Raw genomic sequence first — 6000 nt, 5'->3', positions numbered from 1 at the left:
GGGGGAGGAGGAGGGCATAATTAAGACATGGAAACACTAACCTATTACGTTTCAAGAAATTCTCCAACTTTACTATTGTCAAAAATATTAAAGCTGGGTAGAAGAAACCAATTCCAAAGGATATTTACAACTTTGTGGTGAGCATTCCATCGGAAAAGTAAACTGGGCTTTTTGATAAAATGAATTTTTTCCCGTGACATTAGAGCCAAAGAAGCTATACAGGCCATAATAAGAGCCCACTTGTCCCTACTCAGGGTCTTCAATGTAACCCAAATGGAATGAGTCAATTAAACCCCCCACAAACTCTACCAACTGCAGACAAGTACCAGAAAGAATCAAATTGTCAACTCTTAACTATTCCTCCCCTGGAACATTGTTTGCAAACACAGGACTGCTACTGGGTAATGGTCTTGTTCCTGGTGTTCCATTTCTAACTCTGCTGCCCATGAGTTGGTAGCAGTAGCTTGGGGGACATTCTCTGATTGGTCAGCATCACCGTCAGATGGAGCCTGGTAGCACAAAGCCAATGCTCACTTCACATTCAAGCAAAATTGAGAAGAAAAATACTTTTTCCTTGCCATGTCTAGTTTTGTTTATTATTGAAAAACAACTAGATAAGCTTCAGGCTTTTGTGAAGAACTAAAGAGCACAGTTGGTGTAGGAAATGGCTTTACCACAGCTGAAAGGAGCCTTCAAACAACAGTGCAAACTCTTCCTGTTGCACACAAATATCAAACATGATGTTTACGAGATGCAGGGTGGAGCTGACCTTTTATACATATTAAATTCACCCATTAAAATGAAATGGACCATAGGTGACTTTAAAACCCTTCATCCTGAAAGGGACCCAGGGAGCAGTGCCCTCTGTTGGGCAGTCTCTACAGTATCAGAGCTCTAAACCAGGGCTCCACCCCACTGGAGCTGAGATCGGGGAGGGGATAGTAGAATGGAACCACTCAGTAAGAGTTGGTCCCCATGAGAGTTGGGACAGCAGGGTGAATTCTGACCAGCTTCTAGTGCTTCCATTTTCTCAATCAGGTTCTGCTACTAAAACAAAGTCATACAGAGGCTTTGGTGGGCCAGTTGGAAGCATCATGAGATAGATCGATGACATGGTCACAGAGCTGCAAAGTTCACAAAGCTCAAGGCACGCAGTTGAAAACGGGAATTGACAGGGAAAGTGATAGTGAAAGCAGTTAGCATTTTCCTCCACAAGACTAATTGCTAAACATAGACCAATCTGAATTTAAAACAGATTGTTTGGGGCATGGGTGAAAACACTGTATTGTAATATCTGCTTGGTTTTAAAGCAAAGATATCTTGACATGAGACACCATGTTCCAAGACCACACATGAACAAGACGAGGGCTTTGTTTAAAAAATGATTCTTTCGTTCTTGTATTTCTGGAGGAAGCTGATTCAAACGTTGAGCTCCGATTTAGCAATGGCCGCTCTCCAAGACACTTGCTCTGTAGATTAAAAGATTGTCCCACTTCAAATCACCGCCCAGTCTAGCAGCGATTGTTTTTGTTAGTTCTTGTTTTTAAAAACTGAAAATCAAATAAAGAAGTCATGCATCCTCTCTGAGAGCAGCCTCTGACAGAGCTCCTGAGTGGTGCAGGCCCTACCGTGCCTGGAACAGTTTCTGTAGCTCCAGTGTGTCTTGGGAGAAACGTAGTTCAACAGTCACTATCTATACCCTCTGGAACTTGCACAGTCAGATGGACTGTTATAAACCAGTCATCTCCGGCTCTTTTCTGGGACTGGTCACCTCTGTGTAAGTTCTCTTTGAAGCTTTTGATCTTGGGCAGGGTACTCAGAAAGTTCAGATTCCACAGCTGGGGGCAGAATGTTTGGAATAACCTTAGAAAACGACGTCGGAGCCCTCTGAACCCATTCTGGTCTCAGAGCGTACAGGCCTCACAACATTTGCCACAGTTGAAGGTGTGACCTAAAATAGTGTTGACTGGGCTTCTAAAAGTAAAGGGCATTAGGCTATAAATGTGTTTCTCTACAACGTGTTCCATAAACAGTTTTACAAGGTCATTTTTAAAGTCTCTGTTAAGCGAAGTTTCTATGTAAAACTTATTCATATATATGAAAAGAGGCATGATGCTCTGCAATGCTCCCACATACTGTCCTGGGGCTATATTAAATCTTTCCGTATAGAGGTCTGGAGGGTCGGCCTGCAACTCCTTGGAGATTCGCTCTAAGTGGCTGGTTATGTTTTTTAATCAGATCACTGTACATATGTTCTGAGTGCTTCTGGCACACACACTTATACACACAACTGTAAATCTGTTCACAGGATATAAGCATATAGTCACCAGGACTCGGGGTTAAAGGTTGATCTATGGCACCATCTAATTTTGGCCAGTATGTGCTCTTATAATCTTCAATTGTTATAACATTCATTAGGAAATTGGAGGTGAAGTTGTTGATGTTGATGGTGGAGCTAGGGGTAGGGACAGGGGCTGCCTTGACCACCGAGGTGGCAACATCATAGTCACCCCGTTTGGCTCTGGCAAGGGTGGAGGCCACATCAGGAGCCCCTCCTTAGGACCCTTCCTGTCCAGGGGGTCCGAGTGCAGAACCGGCAGCTGCTCCCCGACCCCCGAGGCCCTCTGTCAGAACAACTCCGCTGGAGGAACCGACTTATAAACTCTTACAATCTTTCCTCTTCCATCTGTTAATTCATAAAATCTTCTGGTATTTCTAGTTTAGGCTTTGTTTTGTTTTATGCTTGTTTGATTTTCATCTAGCTGTGTGTTCGTTACTTAGAAAGGCGGGCTTTATTTGGGCTCCTGGCTTAAAAAGGGATGCAGTACACCAAGGAAGGGAAGGCATTCCTGCATGAGCTTGAGACAACTGGTGACACTGTATCCATGGTGAAGGACCAGGAAGAGGAATGCTGGGACTCAGTTTACTTTCTTGTTTTTACTCAGTCCAAGACCGCACTTAGTGGAATATCCCCACCTACATTCAGATTTGATCTTCTCTCCCCAGTCTACCTCTCTGGAAACAGCTTCACAGAGTCTGCAAAGTGATTCCAAAACCAGCCAAGTTGACAATCAAAGTTAACCATCATAATAATCTGAAACATCACAGGGCCATAGCTTTGTTAAAAGATGCACATACCTGCTTATGTCTAATATCACTTACCATTAGCTGAAGTGGAATTCTAGATCTTTGTGCTCCAAAAATGTAGAGGAGGCAACGTCACTTCCCATTTAGATCAGTTTAGATCAAGATTCCTCAACCCAGGAATGTTGTCGTTTAGGTGATTTTGTCATGTTTCCAGTTTTACCGAGCCCTTTGGAATAGCCTTGACTTTTTCCATTTGTTGATTCCCTCAATTCTTCCTCCTCTTCCTTTTGGTTCCAACTACCTGCCTTTCAATACAGTTCATGCCAACACTCCAGGAAGTGTTCTCTGAGTGTCTATGTGGAACTACCCAAGCTGGAAAACACTCCATCGAGAGAGATCATGCACTCTTTAATTAGGAATGTGGGCCTATGTGACATGTCATACTTCTGGTTATCAAAGCAGTTCACAACTGTTGTACTATTCCGAACCAATGCAGTCATAAACTGAACAGAACAGGTCTGAACCAGCCCAACTCTCCTAAGTCAGCAGATGCTTCTGATTTTTCCAGCCACAACCCTAGTGCCTGTGCCTCTTATACCCCACGCTACATCCACTCAGAACCACTTTGTGGCCCAGAGCAAACCTTCCCACAAGAGTGACCTCCATACCTGTTAATTAGCCCCTCTTCCTGGGTAACTTTCATTTGTTTTTTGGTGGTCCTTTAAATTAGCCCCCACCCCTACCCTGCTTCTCCAAGGCCTCTTATAGCACTTAACACACTGGCCCTGAACTTTCTACTTCCACACCCGTGAGCCTGTGAGTATCACAAGGAAGAGACCCATGTTTTATCATTTTTGAATCACCATGCCATAGAGTAATGCCAGGTTCAGATGGGAGGAGGAGTTTTACAGCACACCGTCCAATGGCAAAACTCTCGGCTTCCACCCAACACAGGTACCAGAGGTACACAGCTTTGTATGGGTGATCGTCAGAGGCCAGTGGCCGTTATTGGGATTTCCAGGCTCTTGTATGCCAAAACAAGTAATTAAACCAAGGACACATGGATAGTGGTAGACGAAGAGTCCATTAATTAAGAAAAAGGGAACTTCCAAGGAATAAAGTGTGCCAGAGCTGGGGAAAAGGCTAGAGGCCCAGTGGCAATTGCTGTCCAAAGGACTGGCACACTCAATATCATTGGTTTTTGGGTCATTCACATAATATAAATTTTTCTAGGCATGCTGCCATGTGTCAGCTTTATCGGGGACCACTTAGTCTTCCTCTCTCTGCCTTCTGGCTTTTTGTTTTTGGCATGCTAATTTTGACCTCAATCTTTGTCCTACTTTCCACCCACAGCTTCCTGGTTTGTTTCTACCATATTCATCGGCACATGTGGTGCTAGTAGGGCTGTGCACTCACTAGGCAGTTTTCCAACTCACTGAAGTATTGATTCATTTAATCTTCAGAACTCAGTGAGATTGGTGCTGTCTTTACCTTTAGTTCAGACAAACTGAATTGCCAAAAATACATAAGCACAGAGTCCTAGAGTCTATGCTTAAACCTTGAGAATTAACTCTAGAGGTGTGACATTAACTCTGTTTTGTTTGGCCTCCTTCTCCCTCACCAAGTTCCTCTTCTCTTGGATCTGGATTGGCCTCATGTAGTGACAGGCGATGGCTACATCACAAGATGATCCAAGTGTGAGTGTAGCTCTCCATTTTCTATCTCAATTGCCCCCTTTGTATCACAGACATGCCCTATACTTGACTCCAATTCACTACTCCTCTGCCAGGAATCCTGTTGCCGTTTTTCCTCCATCCATCCATCCATATGTGCTTGAGGAGCGATGGCAGCAAAAGGGGTGAGCTACTGCCACTGGACCATCCTCTCAGGACAATTTTAGCAGATGTTTATATTATTTCTTCTAGAGTTCTGCAACAATTGAGGCCCTCTGCTCCTCAAATGTCTGCTTAGTTTTGCGGCTATCATAAAACATAAAGGCTCTATCCAGAGCACCCACAGGGCTTAGTGAATTCCAAGAGGGTTTTACAGCAAAAGAGTATCTTGGCAAGAAATGCCACAAAAATTACACCATGCAACAGATGAGCTAGAAACCCGGGACAATGAAGAGTCCAAGGAATCTAGGAGAATAACCCCAGCTAAGACTCATAGCAATGGGGGTATGGGGCCTGACCCAGCCATCTACTGTAACCGGGCAAGACTTCCAATGGTGGAGGGATTGGAACACCAACCCAGCCACAAACCTTAGACACACAATTTGTCCTGCTTACAGGACGTGCAGGGGTGGAGCAGAATTTAAGGGACAAGCCAACCAATGACTGGCCTTAGCTTGAGACCCATACTATAAGAGGGACCTCACTACTGACACAATTGATGGTATTCTGCTATATTTGCCTAGTGTAAATGTCGTCAGAGGGGCTTCACCCAGCAACTGTTGGAACAGCTGATGACCCACAGCCAAACATTGAATAGAACTCAGGGAAACCCTGTGGGAGCTAGAGAGTCAAGAATACCACAAGAAAACTTACAGAGTCAACTGGGTCCATGGAGGCATATGGAGACTGAACTGCCAACCTGAGAACATGAATGGGACAGACCTGGGACCTCTGCATATATGTAGCAGTTGTGCAGCTGAATCTCCACGTGGGACTCCTAAAGTGGGAGAAGTAGGAGCAGGGACTGTCTGTGACTACATCGCCTGCCTTTACCCTCAGTAGAAGAGGATGTGCCTAGTCTTGATATGCCAAGGATGGAGGGAGGGGAAGCTGTGTTTGGGATGCAAAGTAAATAAATAACTTAGTCAATAAAAGAGGGGGAGAGGGAGAGGTAGAGAAAAAGAGAGAAATTTTGCTGGCAGCCAAGATTGGGGGGGTGCCTTGCGAGCTCTGATGGATG

The 6000-nt window shown here is 44.5% G+C and overlaps 1 pseudogene; it reads right to left on the bottom strand.

Annotated features, from left to right (window-relative positions):
- Positions 1-1689: 1689 nt before the first annotated feature.
- Cacul1-ps1 (CDK2-associated, cullin domain 1, pseudogene 1) lies at positions 1690-4744 on the bottom strand (annotated as a pseudogene).
- Positions 4745-6000: the final 1256 nt, after the last annotated feature.

The sequence above is a fragment of the Rattus norvegicus genome, chromosome 8, assembly GCF_021556685.1.
Source record: "Rattus norvegicus strain SHRSP/BbbUtx chromosome 8, alternate assembly SHRSP_T2T, whole genome shotgun sequence".
Taxonomy (NCBI): Eukaryota; Metazoa; Chordata; class Mammalia; order Rodentia; family Muridae; genus Rattus; species Rattus norvegicus.
Note: the sequence above shows the minus strand (reverse complement) of the source record. Positions and strands in the feature narration are given on the sequence as shown.